Here is a 20,235-nt window from a genome sequence, read left to right on the forward strand (position 1 = left end):
AATCTATAATATAGATTATCTTAATTACTGAGATTTTTATCTCACCCTATGGTTATCAATTTATAGGTTCTACCACTAAGACTGAGCTTGGGAAGGAATCGGGCAAGGGCTAGTATACTTGCTATATTCTCATTGTAAAGCCTGATTTCATTTTGAGTCATGTACATAAATTTATATGGATGATACTATATGTTGTCAATTAGGAATGCATATCATTTTAATTGGTTGTACTTGTTTCATACCATGTTATTTTGTATTTTAGCCCAATATTGTATATGATGTGAATATGTGGCAATTTTTATGGTGATAGGCTAAAATACTAATACAAGTGCAAGGAATGTTTTACCTATGTGATAACAACATATATGTAGTACATTATATGGCAATAGAAGCGAAAAAGTGCATATAGTGTTGATTATGTATGTTAGCCATATTGGGTGAAAGGGCCATTGAGTGGCTAAATTTTGTATTCAGTATGTTTTTGTGTGTTTGAATGCTCAATCAACTGTATTTTGATCCATTGGACTTGGTCCAAGCCTCACAATGGGTTAACAATATAAGTTATGAGTTTTGGATATTTGAATAGTTGAAAATCGCTTTAAAAGCTGACTTTTATATCTAAGTGTCTAAAATTCTCATACGGTGTTAGATCATAACAAAACTTGTGCCATTAGTTAGCTTATTGAATAAGCTTTGTGTCAGTGTTTGAATCACTCCAATCGAATATCGGATGTGAAAATGGCGTACGTTTGAAGTTCGTCCAAAAAAGCTATCATGATAGCATTGCTATCATGGGCATATGCGTCGTGGCACATTTCGCACAAGCCGCAGTGCACGGTTCAGTGAGAAAACTTGCCTTTCTAGGCCATATGCCCTAGCGCATGGACCAAAACACTCAAAAATGACATTTTTGGCCCTGTCTTGAAGTGTTTCGCTTCCCAAAACTTTTCTATGCTTCCAATACTTTTATAAAATATTAAGTTTGAGCTTAAACTATAAATTTGAAGGGTTTTTTTATGGGATCCCAAATATTTGAAAATTATTTCTAAAAGATTATTAGTTTTAACCCTTACATCTATAATGTGAACCTAGGAGCAATCCTTGCTCCTAATTATGATTGTTTGTTGTGATTGTGTGGTGAATTTTGGTAATGTCAAGGTGGACATTACATAATATCAACAAGAACATTACACTATTAACACCATTAATCACTCTCATTAGTTTAACCTCGATGTAGAAATGAAAATAAACATCCCAAGATTCCATTAAAGTTAGAGGGATAGTTAAAATTTGGCTTAAGGTCTAGACATAAACTCCCATACCCAAAAACCTGAGAAAAATGCATAAGAGAGGTAGAAGATGAGAAGGAGAAGCTTACCCAAGATATTAGTATCCTTAAATAGGCTCTAAACACCACAAAAGAGGAACCCTAATAGAGCTGTGTGGACGCCTCCTTTTTGACTCTCTCAACCTCATTCTTTTTCTTTATATCCATTATATGTAATTGGAGTTTAAAATATGATGTGTTCGCCATTGCTCTCATTATGCTATTCACTACAGTAGGTGACACAAAACAAGAACCCTAACTTAAGCTTATTAAATTGGACCTAAAGTGGCCTAATAGCTCCTTTAACCCCATTCTAAACTCCTTAAAGTAATGGACCCAGATGATCATCCACTCATTATTATTAACTCTTAAAAACCTCTATTAATTAATTAAACTCTCACAATTATTTAAATTAATTTCTATATTAAATTTTAAGATGTTGCATGCAAGGGACTTGCTACCCTCTAATGGATGCATTTAGATCTCGAAGAACTTGACATAATTTTGCATAAGTGTCTGTACTCTATTGGCTTGTGTCAAAGGAATTGGAGAGAGGGTTGTACATTGTGTCTTGCTTTCCTTTTTAGAGGCAAAAGTTTTTCCCGTGGCTTCATGATCCACTCTTTTCTAGAGTACATCACAATGATTAATTCATAAAAATTATAAAAAAATTTAATATTAAATTAGATTATTCAAATCTACACTGTCCTAATTGATAATAAATTATTTATTAAAAAATTATACATTTTTATTTTAATAAATATAAAATATAAATATAAATAAGATTTTAAAAATTTAAAATTTAGAGAGTCTAGATTAGATTAAAATTTGAATTGTCCATATCTCGTTAGGGTAAGAAGCAAGGAAGATGACCCCTTACTTTCAAATGCTCATATTTCAAAATATTCTTGTTATCAGTATTTTTACTATTCCATCGAATATTATTTTAGAATTTAAAAAAAATGTTAGAAGACATTCAATTCATCTTCATTCTCTCCCTAAGCGTCAATCACCCTAACATATTGTATACAGTAAAAGTGGTTCCCAGTCCCACCGTGATGGATTTGAAATATATTTTACCATTTCTTCACAAATACATGTACAAAAATGAATTTGAATCATTATGTGGAAAATTCTGACAAAGCAACTGGAAAAATAATTTTTATTTAGAAGGATCAAATATTATAATAAATTATAAAAATACTATATTGCCCCTAATAATATCTTTTATATTTTTTCAAACCACATCTCACATATATTTGATGGTTACTAACAAAAACATTATTTGAGAGAAAGCTTATGAACCACTGATATTTTAAATTACCTCACGTATTCATATTAATATTGTATTGAATACCGATACTTATTATACTTATTTGATATGTACCTGTATAGTATTAAAATATTTTTTTAAATTTTAAAAATTTTAATTTTTGATACATATCCTATATTTCTAAATTTGCAAGCAATGCTTTAAATCCAATACTTTAAGACTATTTTAAAAAAATAATTTTTTTAAATATTGTGATATTAATATTTTTTATTCCTGATACATTTTTGTGATATTCTTTTAAAGTCAAAGATTGAACTTTTCTTAAAAATAAGTTTTAGATATAATAAAAAATAGACATTATATTTTCTTTACTATAAAACATAGGAATGTAATCTCTTGATATATAAACTGTAAGTAGGAAACAATTAGCAAAGATTTGGCAGTTAAAAATTAAGTATAGATAGAATAAAAGTATAATTACTGACTATGTTTCATTTGATATTACTATGGAAGACTAAATAAGTATATTAGTTAGGATATTTTCTGAATTGAATATACTTTTAATGTTTTTAATGTATTATATATGTGTGAGCACCAGCGCACAAGCACGTTTCTGATAAATATCATATCCTATATTTTTAAAAATAAACGTATTGACATATCGGATTGGATCATATCCGATTCACATATAGTTTCTATACATCATAAGAAATCTTGATATATATATATATATATATATATAACAAGGAGATGAAAAACAGAAAATTAAAACAAAGCTAAATTAATGTCCACGATTTGCAGCAAGTTAATAATCTTATCTCTTCTAAATTCACAAGTCCAGAGGTTGAGATAGCGTGTTCTTGACAAATTAAAATTGAATAATAATTATTTAAAACTAAAGATTTTTGAAATTATATTGATTTAATTTTTAAAAGAAAATATTTTTAAGAAATTATATTTATTCAATTATTTAAAAGTAAATATTTTTAATTATTTTTTAATTAAATTTAATCCAAATTTTTTTTAAGGTGTGAATTTAAAAACTACACAAGTGTATTTTTAAAAAAGAACTTTTGTAATTTGGGCAGTAACATTTTTATTTTAAAGTACCCAAGTTAATTTTAAAGTTGACAGATTTTATAATAAGGTTGTAATATTCAATTTCAATTTACCTTGATCCGTCATTCTAATTTTAATTTTTATGGTCATTTCTAATATATTTTACTAATATTAGATCTCTCTCCCTAATTTTCTTATTTCTTGGTGCGGCATACACGCTTGCGTGCGTGCTGGAAAGAGAGGGCCCGGGAGAGAAAATTTGTCCTAATTAATCTCTATTTCAAGAGAAATTGAAAGGGTGATTTCACGTCATTTCCTTCTTCTAAAGGAAAATATCAATAGTTTTGAGTGGTCATGTATGTCCATATCTTAAATGCATGAAATGTGTATAAACTAATACCTTAGTGTATACAATAAACTGATATTATTGATAGGGAAAAACATATCAAAATTTATTTTGCATTAATTCATTTATTTCGAGAGACAAGTTGACGCAAGTTTAAAAGATAAAATTACATAGAAACATACACAAGAAACCAATCAAAGCCACATGAAAGTGCAAAATCTTGTTGGTTTGTCTTTCAAACAAAGTGATGTCAAATAGGATCAGGAGATGGACAAGGAGGAATAGCAACATTGGTGACTTCTTCAAGCATCAACACCACACCCTTCATTGATGGCCGAAGAAAAAGTTCATCTTGAATGCACCATAATGCCACTTTCACCATATTCTCTAGCAATGTGTGGTCCACTTCTTCCCCAACTATAAGCTTGTTTAACATTCTTCATGGAGATATAGCAACCCTCTTGCAATATCTAATGCTATTTTTCTTCTTTGATCCCAATCTAGATGTATTGTTTTCTCACAAAAGACAAATTTTTCAAGGGAATCATTGCTCATGTACTCATAAACTAAAAGCCTTTTTGATCCCTCAGCACAGTATCCCAACAAGCAAACCAAGTTTTTGTGGCGGGTTTTTCCAATGGCTTGCATTTCAGCTTGAAATTCTCTTTCGCCATCTTCAACTAACCTCTCTAGTCTTTTTACTGCAATCAGTGTTCTTCCTTTGTGTAAAGTTCCTTTGTAAACTGATCCAAAGGAGCCCTTGCCCAACTGTTGCTTGAAATCTCTTGTTGCTTCCTTCAACTCTTTGTATGAAAACACCCTTAAAGGGAACCCCTTCGTTCAAGCTCAAATCTCCCATCTCGAGCAACCTCTTGCAACTTGAAGCTCCAATCTTGTAAATTAAACGACTAGAGATTGCAACAGCTAAATACATAATGCTAGCGAAACCCAAGATAACAAGAATGATCAGCACAATTATTTTCTTACTGGTAACGTTGATGGGAGGTCGTTGGGTTGACTCAGGTATGGAGGGTGCATCATTGTGACTTTTGAGGGTTCGATTTCCCACTTTGAAGTAGTAGACCGAATAGTCTGATTCACTGACATATCGTAGTGGAAGCCTTTGTTTCTTGCATCGCCCACTTTCATAAAGTGCAACCTTACAGTAACAATCATTTAAACAAGAAGATGGGCAATCCTCCTCTGGAATGTCTTCCTCTGTGTAAGTCTTCTATCTATACAGATATTGCTCTTTCTGTACATGCAATAAAAAGCTGCATAATCTTTCGCACCTGATCTGCATTCAGCTTCAGAGAAGTTCCTTTTGCAACCCAGATTCTTTTGATTCGGATTGATAAAGTCAGTTCCGGGAAGACAATTGCAGTAAGGTTGGTTGTCTTTAAAGGTGCAATAGCTATCAAGTCCACAAAAAGTTTTCACTAGGCACAGGGTATCCAATTCTGACGGAGACCATAATTTGATAACTTGGTGTTTCGAACTGGTGTCGTCAAAATGAACATGGAGCGTAAGAACTCCATCAGAATAAAGAGTGGCACGATAAATGACGTTGCTGTTTCCATTGATAAGACGATCAATGCTAAAATATTCTGACTGACACATTATTATGTTCATGTCGGACCTACTACCATATACGATGCACAGCAGTTGATTATTAGTGCTGTTGAGGATGAGATAATTCCGGAAGCCAGAGACATCACGAGTTTCAGAGGACCAATACGCATTCAAACCGGTGTCATCAGAATATAAGGGATATAGAACAAGGTTTCCATCATGCTGCATCGAAAGCCGAAACCTTCCAGATGATTTCTTGGTGTCCGATGAGTTAGATTGTAATTGACCCCCAGCAGGTAGAATTTGAACCCCCAACATTGTATCCGTTGGATGATCGAAACTCTGCCAAATGATGTTGTGATTTGCATCATGCAATACAAAGTTTCCAGAATCAAGCATGGAGGCAGAGGAAATGGTTTCATTGTTCCTGGTGGTAGGAATTAATAACAACTTGTACTGTTGCAGTGTACCTGTTTGCAGAAGAAACACTCCTTTCTTGTTTAGTTGAAGCCTTGCATCTGAGGAGAGTGGAGGATCGTCGCGGTTACAGTCCACACAACTATATCAGAGATCTCGTCGAACAGCCAAATTCCAACTTTGAAGCCATCACCTTGCTGATAAAAGCCAAACGCAAATCGACCAGAAGGTGACGGCCATGAAGTGGGATACACGAGGAGGGAAATTGAAGAACCGAGTTTTATATTATTCTTTGCAGCAAATGCTATGTGAGATCTTCCACATAGAAAAGATACCAGTAGGAGAAATGAGATGTCTGATGCAATAATGGTAGCCATGACTAATACACTCGAAGCAGAGAATTTGCAGACGAAACGATTAATTGATATGGTGATATGGCTATAACTTTATCTGCTCTGACTCTCAAGTCAAGTCTACCAGTCTTCCCAAGAAAGGGCAAGGAACGTAGGTGCCCATGGATTTCTCACTTCCTATAACTCTAGTCATCATGATTATTTTCTCTTCCATAAAAAGAAATAAGACAAAGGTTATATATTAATAATAGGAAATTAATCCTCCGATCCTTATAGTCCTTCTGAGTTCTGAATTAGGTCCTTACATTCTCATTTCCTCTTATTGAGTTTCGTTTAGTTTGCACAGTTAAATCCGTCAGCCTCTCTGGTTTAACATTGTTTAATAGGGTCCAAGAGTGTTAAGAAGTCTATTAGATAATGGCAAGGTGGCGAAGAGTGGGATCTGACTTATAAGCATTATAGTGAAATAAAGCCATGACTGCAAATAATTTTAGAAAAACATCATTTAAAGCCCTCTCAAAAAATTTGTTGCAATTAGAGCCTATAAATTTTGTATCGAATATTATCTTGTGAAAATATATATATGTTATTGTTAAAAGTTAAAGGTTTAGATTTTAACAACAACATATACCGTATTTTTACAAGGTAATATTTGATGCAAAACTTATAAACTTCAGTCACAATAAATTCTTTTGAGAAGGTCTTCCACGTCATCTCCCAACAAATCTTTTCTTTCATCCAGTCATTTTGAGACTCTCAACCAGCTCATGTACACTGAGAAGGGAGAAGGGAAGAAAACTAAAATAGTCTCAATTTTCATAGCAGTATCATGATATACCATTATAAGAAGCAGATCAGATTAAATTATATAAAAGTTAAGGAAAACCATGAATATAAACATATGACTTTATTCATATAAAAAAAAAATTATAAAGTGCTTACAAAGGAAAGTTAGAGAAGAAATGAAAAAGAAAATTTTACAAGTAAAAGGAGAGATAGTTTGAGAGAGAGAGGGAGAGAGAGGATCAATTGCTAGATGTTTGCATGAGAAAGAGTTGGCTCTTATTATAAATTTTAGAGTGACTCTTAGTTTTTTGACATTTCTTTTGTTCCATCACTTCTAGCTTTTTCTTTCTGCAATTTATAACTTTGCTTTTTATCTTCTTTATTTTTTTTATTTTTACTTTCCTTGACTTTTGTATACATTTATCTACTCTATTTTTTCTTTGTAGAACAACGATCAAACCAAACCTAGTTTCACTGGAAGGCAACAAGTTCATTTAAGTTGACCTTTTAATTTCATTTTAATCTCTCAAAGAAAACAAAAAATCAATGAAAAATAAACTAGCTGCAACTCTTTTCAACTTTACATGGAATCAAAGGTAAATTATTAAAATGAAAAATTTCAGTTAGATCCTTTGATTCAATATAGTTAAAAAAAACCTTCAAAATTCTGAAATTTCACACTCAAATAAAATTAAAGAGCTGATTCAAATGAAATAAATAACTGATATATGTAGAATTTACAACTCTCATTAGTAGCATAATATCACTATAAATTTGCAACTCTTATATTCCACTTGTTATTCATTTTTCATGCACCATTTATTCATTTTCCTTACATAAATTATTCATGCACACCTAGTTTCACTGGGAGGTAACAAGTTCATTTAGGTTAGCCTTTTAATTTCATTTTGATCTCTCAAATATGTAAGGAAATTTTCGAGTTTTGAGATTTTTTTTTTTATGTTAAGTCAGCTTTTTTAATTTTATTGCAATCAGCTTTATTTTATTATCTCAATGTTTAGGCAGACTTCTTATTCACTGTTCCCAGTTGTCCACCACCACCTCACCACTATTTAAGAGACATCTTAGCGCTGTTGGACCCTATTAATCAATTTTAAACCAAACGGTTGACGAATTTAATACTACAAAATAAAAGGATTCAATAAAAAGAAATAAAAAGGTAAAATCACAATGAAGGTTCACTAAACACAATTAATTATTCTGTAAGACCAAAATATTTAAATGTAATTAAAATTTATTATGAAAAGAGAAAATTACCCTTTACATATATCTGTTGTAATGGAGGAATTGATTGTTATTAAAATAGAAATGAGATTTTTTTTTTGAATGAAGACTTGTTCATTATATTATAATAATTTCTCTCTATCAAGTTAATATTTTGGAGTTATTAATGAAGGAATTAATTATTGTTAAAATAGAAATAAGATTTTTTTTTTTTGAACAAGGCCTGATTCACCAAATCACAATACTTTTTCTTCTCCACTATCAAGTTAATTTTTTAAAGTTACTAATAAAGAATTGATTGTTGTTAAAATAAAAATATGACTTGCTTTATTCTTTCAAATAAGGACTTGTTCACCAAATCACAATACTTGTTTTTTCTCCATCACCAAGTTAATTTTTTAGAATTGTTAACCAAGGAATTGATTATTGTTAAAATGAAAATGAGACTTTTTTTTTAATGGAGACTTGTTAAAAGAGTATATATACATATGATGAGTAATTTTGTATTTTCCCAATAAATTTTAATTACATTTAGATATTTTGATTCTATAGAGTAATATCAGAATGTTTGGTCTTGTAAAGCAATTAATTGTGTCCAATGATTCTTGACAATAATTTTCCCAAATAAAAATGTAAGTACCTGATTCAAAACTCAAAAAAACAATAAGGACATAAATATTAAGTTTACTAGATCCCATCCTCTGTGGTAACAGCTAATAATGCAGCCTCATTTTCAGACTTTGTTGAATCTCTACAAACAAAATGGTTGCAGTTTCCTTTCTTTTCGTTATAGAAAATCCTAGCATCTCTTTCAATTAATCTATTTGTATTTCATGAAAATTTTAATATATTTAATTATTATTGAAATCAGAACACTCTAAAAAACATATAACATTATTATAAACGTCCCTCCGTATAAATTAACTATATCTAGCTCCATTTGGATACAACATGATTAAAAATAGGTAGGATTACACACCTTTGACACCCGAAAACAAACTTTGAAGTGAATGATGCTCGATTGGCAAATGGTAGATTTCAAGCAGGAGGGGTTGGACTTGGAGGTGGAGGAATTGGGATATCTTTCAACCCTTCTAACATGAGTATCACATTCTTCATTGAAGGACGCAATGATAAGTTTTCTTGCACGCACCATAATCCAACCTTCACCATTCTTTCCATGGTCCTCCATTCTACATCTTCATGATCCACTACTAGTTTGTTCAGTTCTCCTTTTACAAAGCAATTATATACCCAACTTGAAAGTATTATCTCCTCCTCTGAGGAAGCCTTTATATCTATATTCCTTCTGCAACATATGATCTCCAGCAGCACCACCCCATAGCTGTAGATATCAACTTTTACAGATGCTGATACATCTTTTTATTGTTCAGGTGCTACATAGCCACTTGTTACAGCTTCTTTTTCCATTATAGTTCTTGAATGATCTGGCACTGATAACTTTGCAAGTCCAAAATCAGATATTTTCCACATTTCATCAATGAGTATGTTTCGAGGCTTGATATTGCAATGGACAATACAAACTTCACACCCTTCATGTAGATATAGGACTCCTCTTGCTATATCCAATGCAATTTTGACTCTTTGTTTCCAAGACAAACGGATCTCAGCCTTGAATAGAAAATCTGCTAGGGACCCATGACTCATATATTCATAAACAAGAAGCTTTGTGGATCCCTCAATACAATAGCCAGTGAGCTGAACCAGATTTCTATGATGAGTTCTTGCAATTGTAGTGATTTCAGTTTGAAATTCCCTTTGTCCTTCATCAACAGCTACATTTAGTTTCTTCACAGCAATCTGTCTGTTACTTCCAGGAATTGTTCCCTTGTAAACCACTCCAAGAGATCCTCTACCAACCTCTTCTGTGAAGTTTTTTGTTGAATTTACCAACTCATCAAAGGAAAATATTCTTAAACTACAACCTCTGTCAATCCTAGATTCGCACTTGTTGTGAGCTTTGTGTATGAATGGACTTGACGCCTACAGATGAAGAAAATAAACATTGCAAATATGATGCAAAGGAAAGAAATCGAACCCAAAGTCAAGACAAGAGTCAAAATCAGATTGCTGTGACGATTGCCCTGCTTCCTCTGATTTAGAGTAGTGACATTTCCTAAAGGCAGTTTGAAGAGTGCTGTGTTTGATTCCCTTGGATTGATTCTTCCAAATATAAGGGGAACGTATACTTCTTGCATGTCTCATTCGCATATAAAGCCGCTGCACAATCACAGTCTTCCAGGCAAGATTCCTCACAAGCTTCCATTTTTGTTGGTGCAAACATCAAATACGGATGAAGGCCAAACTCCATATCTTGCAAAGTAGTAAAATTGTAGAGCATCCTTGGATGTGCACTGGTTTTGCAGTCATCATTGGTCAGCTGTTCGCATTTCAATACCTTGCTGTTGTTCCCTTTGATGGCTGTGAATCCAAGATAACACTGACATTCAGGTTTGCCCGTGACAGTGATAGAGCAATAACTATTGAAACCACAAAAGCCATAGACTTGGCACTGATCCGACAAAGCCTGCCACATAATTTGAATAGTGACGCTAACAATATTCCTCTCAAATGTGTGAACATACAATCTAAAAATATCATCTACATCCAGTGTTGCACGGTAGATTAAGCTTGATGTGTTCTTTCTAGAATAGTTGCTTTTGGCCAGAACCTTGACAGTATCATAAGGATTCCTCAGCTAAGGAAATCCTGCAAGATCAAGAGTAAGTTGGGTATAGTCTGACTTATAAGTATCAGATTTAGATTTCCAATAAGCATACTGTGGCTCATCAGTCTCATAGTAAGCAACAAGATTTCCATCGAACTGCATTTGGAGAATGAAGTGTCCATTTGCAGTTATCAGTTCTTGTCCCAAAGATAAATTTTGAGCTCCTAATATGGTGTCCGTTGGGTAGTCAAAGCTTTCCAGATAACACTGTGATTATTATCGTATAGCATGAAATTCCCAGAATCAAGCATAGACGCTGAATCTGCAGGCTGTGACAAAAGTCCAGTGAGGAATTCATCCTCTTTCTTGCTTCGAAGCAGCATCAAGCCACCTTTGGTTAATTTGATTAGTGAATCAGAGGATAGGAGTGGATCGTCACTGTGAGCCGTCCAGACAATTGTGTGTTCTGTTTCACCCATTAGCCATATCCCAACAGCGAAGCCGTGACCTTGTTGATAAAAGCCAAAGGCGAAAAGACCAGAGACGGAGACCCACGACGAAGTAGAGCTTGATTCTGGAGAGAGCGAAGAACCCAAACTAATTATGAGGCCAGTATCGCTTATTTGACCTGTAACTTGGTTTGCAAATGGCAACAGGAACAGCAAGAAGAACAGGGCATTGGAAGCCATGGATGGTGAGGCGTAAGGTAGAGAGAGAAATTGATGGATTTAAATTTAGAACGTCAATCAAGCAAGCAACAAAAGAAATCAATAACTTTTTCTCAAAAAATTGATTTTTTTTTTTTAAAAAGCAGCATCGTTCTACGAGCGACTGAAGACTTGACTAGCTAATTTTTCCCCCCATACTTGAACTTGGTGTCTCTATCTCAGGCGTTGGCTAGCCTAATTGACGGGGCCAAAAAAAGTGAAGACGACTTGATCCGCTTCAGGCATTTTGTTGTGTCATTCTGCACCCAAACAGTACGCAACAATGTATTGCGAATTAAAGTTATGAAATCAGAAATTGTACATCATTTTTGAGTAAATTTCTGCAAATAGGGGCTGGCCTCCGAGGAAACCTCCCAAGTCCCAAAGGAAATGCATGATCTCGAAAGTATAGAGTTGATTTAATGTTTTTTTTTATATTTTCTAAAATAAAAAATTGTATAAAATGTAAATATTTTTAATAAATCTCTTTTGCAAGTTGGGACAGTCTATATTTAATATGAGTGATCTGAATTTAATATTAAAAACTTATAAAATTTATAAAAAAATTTAATATTAAACCTGTACTGTACAACTATATCTAAATACTCAATTTATAAAAATTTTGATCTTAAATGTCGAACATTTATAGTAAATTTGGACTGTCCAAACTGATAAATAAATTTATTAAAACTTTTTACAATTTATACCAATTTTTTATTTTAAAAAATATAAAATAAAAAATGTATTAAATGTTGCTCATCTAAATCAAATTTAGATATTTAAAATCATACACCTCCGGATTAGAGGTGCAGGGGAGGCTTCCCACCAAGCAATAATTTAAAACTAAAACCAAAGTTAATGGCTTTATTTGGAAGAAAAATCATTTTAACAATTGAGTTAAATTAGATCGAAGTTGGAATTTTATGAAAACAGAATTTTATAATTAGAATGTGTTTTTATCCAGATCTTATGTCATTAATTTAGCATACTTTTTTACTTTACGTATCTTTAAACTAATTTTTAATTTTATTAGTACAAGGCTTTTAATTTTTAAATAAATAATAATACAAATAACGTATGAGGGAATAAATTCTGAAGTTAAATATGTCAGTTATTATCTAATTAATTAAATAAAAAATATATTAAGTATATAAGACTAAAACATAAGTATTGCCGTCCACTAAAAAAACACCTTTAATTTTTTTATTTTTAAATTTTATAATATTATCTTAACACTTTTTTAATTTATGTAACATTAAAATTAGCTATAATTTTCTTATTGACTTTTGATTTATAAATAAATCTAGAGGAGCCACTGTTGTCGGATCTCTGACCTGACGATTGAATTTTTGGGGACGTTGGAGTGACTAGAGTCCACGGCCACTTGAATTAGACATCACACACAGACACAATAACTAATATATACACACACAATAACTAGTGCATCTTATATAATGTATACCTTAACATTACTAAAATTCATCACAAAATCATAACAAACAATTATAATTAAGAGTAAAAATTATTCTTAAACTCACATTATCTATATAAGAGTTAAAACTAATAATTTTTTAGATATAATTTTGAAAAATTTGGGATCCCAATAAAACCATTTAAATTTGTAGTTTGAACACAAACTTAATTATTTATAAAGGTATTGGAAGTATGAAAAAGTTTTGGGAAGCAAAACACTTCAAAACAAAGTCAAAAATGTCATTTTTAAGTGTTTTGGTCCATACACTATGGCTCATGGTCCATGCGCCGCGGCATGTGACACAAAAAGGCAAGTTTTCTCACTATACTGTGCACCGTGGCTTGTGCGAAATGCGTCACGGCACACGTGTCCATGATAGTTTTTTTAGACAAACTTTGAACGCGTGTCATTTTCACATCTAATATCCAATTGGAGTAATTCAAGTGTCCATGCTAAGCTTATACAATAAACTAACTAATAGTATAAGTTTCGTTATGATCCAACACCATATGAAAATTTTAGATCCTCAGATGCAAAAGTCAATTTTTAAAGCTATTTTCAAGCATCCAAATACCCAAAACTCATAACTTATACCATTAACTTATTGTGAGGCGTAAACCAAGTCTAATGGACCAAAATACACTTGATTGAGTATTCAAACACACAAAAATATACCAAACACAAAATTTGGCCACTTAATAGCCATTTCGCCCAATATGGCCAAAATACCAAATCAACATCTTATACACTATTTGGCCTCTATTGCCACATAATATATTACATATACATTGTCACCACATAGATAAAACATTCCTTACACTTGTAATAGTATTTAGCCTATCACCACAAAAATTGCCACATATTCACATCATATACAATATTGGGCTAAAATATAAAATAACATAGTATAAAACAAGTGCAACAAATCAAAATGATATGCATTCCTAGTTGGTAACATATAATATCATATAACAAGTTTATGTACACTACTCAAACCAAAATCGGGCATTACTATTTGTGATGTACCAAATTTGCTAATCCTTGCCTAATTCCTTCCCTTGCTCAGTCTCAGCGATAAAACTTGTAAAATGATAACCATGGGGTAAGATAAAAATCTCAGTAATTAAGATAATCTACATTATTGATTAACATGCCAAGTTATAAATAAGCCTTAAGTCAAGTAAAATAAACACACCATATAAGATCACCACAAGTTACATGTATGATCTTTAACCATCCGGTCCTCCAATACTCCCAACCTAACCGGTAAGCTATTTCATAGAACCAAACTACACGTATGGTCCTTAAGCTCACCATGCATGGTAGGACTACCCGGCTAAGGTGTCCTAAACCACTTTTGAATTACTGGTTCCCCTTATTAAAAGTAATTGGGGTGTCATTATTATTGCTTACTGTAAGTGCACAGGTCATAGCAAGTAATATAATAAAAGTAAAGTATCATTCTTTGAGGATTTATTCAAAAATTATAATCAAACAAAAACTAAGCGAATTCGATCAAGTTGAGCTACACATAGTTAGGTGAAAATGATTTTACAAATGAAACTAACACTAAAAAATAAAAAAAGTGATTGATTTACAAACTACAAACATAAATTGAGACCTAGGATTAATTATCCCCTTTGCATTTCATAACACCAAAATTACCTCCTCTCATAAATGCTTTTAATGAAAATAAGTGCTAAGCTAGGGTTTTAAAAATACTTGGACAAGCTCTCTCAAGTCATGAACAAGTATTTAGTTCAATTAATTACCCAATCTCTTGCTACAATTAACAAAAATCAATTTTAAACACCAATCCTAATATGGCTATGCAAGGCTAGTAAGTATATCTCTATCTTATTAGCAAAACCATCTATTCAACATGCAAATATTAAGTTCTTACACAATTTTACCCAAGTTCTACACTCAATCTAGCCCTCTCAAGCATTAATTAAGTGAACCCAACATCTAAATGGTGGCCAATCATGTAGAAGCATTAAGGAAAGAGTAAAATAAACACATATATATCATTAATCACAAAAAGAGAGGAGGAACATAGTGTTAATCCATACAAGGGTTCCAAATAATCTTAAACAAAGGGTTTAGCTACTTATAATCATCCACAAGTTACAAATATACAAAATAAGTGGACCCATTTCAGATTACAAGATAGGAAAGGGAAGAAGAATAGAAAAACCAAAGAAGAAGAGCTCCAAATGTCTTCGAAGCTTTAATCTCTTGATCCCAACTCTTCCAATACCCAAACCCTAGCACAACCAAGCTCCAAATGTGTCTAAATGTCTGAAGAATGCACTCTGGGTCAAGCTCTCAGCATATATATGTCCTAGCCAACCAATTTTTAATAAATGAAATGTAGCGTTTTTTTGACAGCAGCGAAAGTCGCAAACAAAAGTCACGACTTTAGGACAACTTTAGCAGTTTTGCACTGTTTTGCAACTAACGAAAATCAGTGCTTGATTTCTTCATCTAAAAGCCTTCCAAAAATATCCATAAACGCCAGAAATGCTTCTAATCGAAATTTCAACTAAAATAACATGAAATTAGGCTAAAAATATCAAATCAAAGTTAAGAATACAAACCAAAACAAAATGCACATTTTCTTAATTTGGGCAATAAAAACATACACAATTGAGCTAAAATGGATTAGAATCTAAGGAAAATGTAATGAAATAACATGAACTTCTAGAGATTAACACACCCCCGAACTTAGATTTTTACTCGTCCTCGAGTAAAACAAGCAATAAAACAACTAGATTGACTAATTATTCATCTACTAAGCATGCATAAAAATATCCTCGCTAGTTGCTCCAAATATATATTAAAGAGGATAGCAGTGAAATATAAAGGAATGCCTAATTCACAAATTAAATCATACTTTCCAACAATTTAGAAATGTGTGTGTGTGAGACCAGAGAATGATTTCCTACAATTATCAAGTCAAGATGTAACAACTCAATATGCATGAAACAAGCTCAATATCAAGACTTCATATGCATAAACTCTTCTTCTCTCTCCGCTAAAAGATCACTTCACATAATTCAAAATCAATAGGACTTTGTAAGCTTGTAGCGTGGCCGAAGGTTTTGGCTAATTGAAATGAAAGGATAAATGGAATTCAAAGAACTTGAGATAAATGACAATGAGAAGCCAACCATTCCATTCTTGCTAGCCAAATAATTTCCCCAAACTTATCTTAAATACCATTCCTTGTACTCCAAATTTATTGATATTGAAACTCCTTTTTTTCATTGCATTTTTTTTTCATGTATATTTCTATTTTTTTATACTTTTTTAGGAGCACAATTAGTAGAATTCCAAACTTCATTTCCATTCCTTACCCCAAATTTACAACAACAACACCTCCTTGAACAACTAAACCATTCTTCCACTAGCAAACAATTTTTTTATCACTTATCTCAACAGTAAGGTAGTTCATAATTTTTCAAGTTGTAGAGGCTAAAGTCTAATATAGGTTTCAAAAATAAAATACATAAGATTTTTAATTCTAGGCTCAAAAAGGGGGTTCAAGTGGAAATGATGTAATAGGTAGGCTTGAAAGGCTCAAATGCATTTGAAAGAATGCCCAAATCATATTTTAATATCATGTAAAGTGATTAAAACACATCAAGAGATTCCAAGAGAGGTTCTAGAGTCTCTCAATTGAGAAAGAAAATGCATATTAACTTGCCACAAAATTTCCTAACAGAGGCATTCAAATCATAATTTGATTCAAAAGTGAAAAAGAAAATTTCACCAATTACCAAAAAACAAGCCTTAACCCTGCAAATCAAGCATGCTAAAATATTGCTCACAACTTCCTAAAAAAATACAGTTTAAGCAACATTCTATCATTGGATCATGCATTTAACTCAATAAATAATTTCTTAATCTAGCTCAAATTTTAGAAAAGAGGAATAGTAATTAGCTAAGTTTCAAAATTGAAGTTCATATCAAATTAACCAAAATAATATCCTCACCCCCAAACTTAAATTGAACAGTGTCCACACTATCAAAAGGGTAAAATGAGGCCCTCTCTCATGCAACTTAACAACCAAAAAGAAGGTGCATGAGAGGCACAAAAAATTAGAAACTTGTAACAGTATAATTGACATATATCCATAGGCAGTCCAAAAATGCAACTAACTATACCAACATGTGCACAAGTTATCATAGAATAATTAGTTGCAAGAGATTAGTCAAGGTATCACATATTAGCTATAAAAAGATCAAAGTTATCCCTGCACCAAAGATATCAAAAGATAATGGCTAACCATATTTACCCAAAAAGAACTAATTAACAGCTAATTAGAATTAAAAACAAAAATAAAAGGTAGTAAAGTAAAGAAGGGTGCAGCTAGTCAGCGTGAGTGTCTGAGTCTTGGTCAACATCAGCATTAGCCTCCTCTTCTTCCTCTGGCATATCCATCCAAAATCTCTGATGCAAGAATAGCTCAATACGGTGGAGCCTAAAATCAATCCGATCCAGCTGGCTTTGGAGGCCCTCATGCATATTCTGGATGAGTGCTATGAGGTTGCTTAGTGTAGGCTTTACATAAGGTGGATTAATATTCATCCTGCCATTCACAGCTTGATCCGGCACCTCTCTTGGTGCCTCAGCACATTGAATTTCTCTATAATTGAACTTTGGCAAAGGAGGGAGCATGAGATCCTTCAGATAAGTGAGAACCTTCTTTTCTAAGCATACTTGAGTAATCAAGTATGGGAATCCAAATGTCTGCTTGCGATATCTGCTTCTAGAAAACTTTTCGTATGTACTCAAACATGATTTTTGGAAAGTCAATAGGTTGCCTCATCATCAAGGTATATAAAAGGGCAGCTTGATCAACAGTCACATCGCTCATATGAGTCACTGGGATAATATTAGATGCCAAGAAGTACCACCATATATAAGTTGTCCTATTCAAATTACAGTGCAAATACTCTTGGGATTGCCATAGGTGTTATGTTACTAAATATTTTTGTCAGGAAGGCATAGCACTCGGACTATATTATCAAATGGCAATTGATTTCTATCATTCATGTAAATGGTATATTAGCACTCTTCTATTGGAGAAAGGTTGTACAACTTTTGAAATGTGCCCTCAGTAATCTCTACCCATTTGCCCCATACCTTACATCACAAGGTATCCTTGCAAGCAGCGTAGGCATAGTAAGATTCAACAAGCGGCTGAGAGGCATGGCTCTATTCATGAATGAGGCTAGTGGCATGATAGACATTATGCAAATCATTATAAATTTGTTCAGACCATCTCAAAGGGAAGGGTCTTTCTTGAACTATTTTTCTCTCCTTCAAATATTACTCAAAATAATCTTGAATCGTAGCAGTGGCAAATCAGGTTTTATCCCATCCTAATCCTTTAGAACTTTCACCAACTTCAGTGACCTTGGCTTTTTTAGAAAGTATGACACTTTTCTTACCCATAGCCACAGAGGACAAAAAATGTCCAACCGAATCAAGGTACGTGGGTAGGTAAACAGGAGTTAAACTCGATGATTAAAAGCACAATTAAAAGTCAGCAACAATCTTCAAGAGCAACAATCATGGGCAAGAGCAAGAATCCTAGAGCACAAAGACAACAAAATTATAAGTTTAAAAAGGAGAATCTAAGTTACCTTGAACCTGACAATGAAAATGCTTTGAAAAAAAATAGCTCAGCTGGCAGCTCAGAGTAATGTGCTATTCAGATTCAAAAGCTTAAAGGAGCTTGACCCAGCACAAGAAAAGAAGAATACAAAGGAGATAAGCGACTATGAAGGTGACACTAGGTGAAGGGTCGGTGATTGATCATAACAGTGAGTCACAATGAGATAGGAACGAGAATAATCGGCTTAGGAAGGGAAGAGTATTAGCTACACTAGCTTGAGCTGATAGTCGAGATGAGGAAGATATAAAGTGAAGCTGTCACAGCCATGGCGGACAAGTGGGCTAGAGACGGGGAATGCGATAGTATAATAATAGGTTTAAGCTACTCAGGTCATCGACGTTTGGATCTGGAGTAAGGATTGAAGCTTCAGAAAGAGAAACAGGGACAAATGGTGCCAAAAACACCCTCAAGCTCTACAAATAGCTATGGCAAAGAGGGAGATACAGTAGCAGACGGGCATGGAAGCTATGGTGAACAGTGTAGCTCAAATGGAAAGGGCAGAATGAGAAGGAAATAGTGGCTACCGAAAAAGGAGAGAGGCGCTGTGGACGCTGGCGGTAAAGGTGCAGGGATGAGAGATAAAGTGCTGTAAAGAGGGCAATAAGGGAGAAAATGAGATATAGTAGACATGAGGCAAGAAAAATAATGAGGGGAGTTGAGGGTTTTCAAATTTGGGTGAAATTGTTATTTTTTTTGAAATAAAATGAGCTGTAGACGCTGGAATGGAAGGGGGGAAAGAAAAAAAAATTAGAGAAAAATGAGCCGCAGATGTTAGAATGGAAGGGGGAAATCTTATTATTAATATTATATCTATATAAATATATATATATATATATATATTATTTTTTATATACTGAAAAACATAGCACATAAGGGAAAGAAAAGAACAGGAAAGAAAAGAAAAAATAATATTAATATAATATATATATATATATATATATTTTGAAAAAAAAACCTAATTTTTTTTAAAAAAATAGGTCCAAAGGAGATGAAAGTCGTGACTTTGGATTTAAGCCTAAAGTTAAAGTCATGACTTTCACCTTCTTTGGAATCTCAAAGTCATGAGCCCAAAGTCATGACTTTTGTCAGAATTTTCTTGACAGCAAAATTCTATAGCATTCTGTTTTCAAAAATTTGATTTGTTCACCCCTTAAAACCTCTTACAAGCACTATAGTCACTCAAAATCAATCTCTAACCATCATTCATCAACCATACACAATTTTCTTCAATTAAAGTGAAATCAACCCTAAAAAATAACCATTTTTTCATGGAAATCAAACCACAAAAAATTGCATTTAT

General features: G+C 32.8%; 2 pseudogenes; both read right to left on the reverse strand.

The window, feature by feature from the left end:
* Nucleotides 1-4,102: 4,102 nt before the first annotated feature.
* Nucleotides 4,103-6,901, reverse strand: LOC129307728 (G-type lectin S-receptor-like serine/threonine-protein kinase LECRK3; annotated as a pseudogene).
* A 2,402-nt stretch (nt 6,902-9,303) lies between these two features.
* LOC129308899 (G-type lectin S-receptor-like serine/threonine-protein kinase RLK1) lies at nt 9,304-10,935 on the reverse strand (annotated as a pseudogene).
* Nucleotides 10,936-20,235: the final 9,300 nt, after the last annotated feature.

The sequence above is a fragment of the Prosopis cineraria genome, unplaced genomic scaffold (assembly GCF_029017545.1).
Source record: "Prosopis cineraria cultivar Desert tree isolate PC_DT_omini unplaced genomic scaffold, ASM2901754v1 PC4, whole genome shotgun sequence".
Lineage (NCBI taxonomy): Eukaryota > Viridiplantae > Streptophyta > Magnoliopsida > Fabales > Fabaceae > Prosopis > Prosopis cineraria.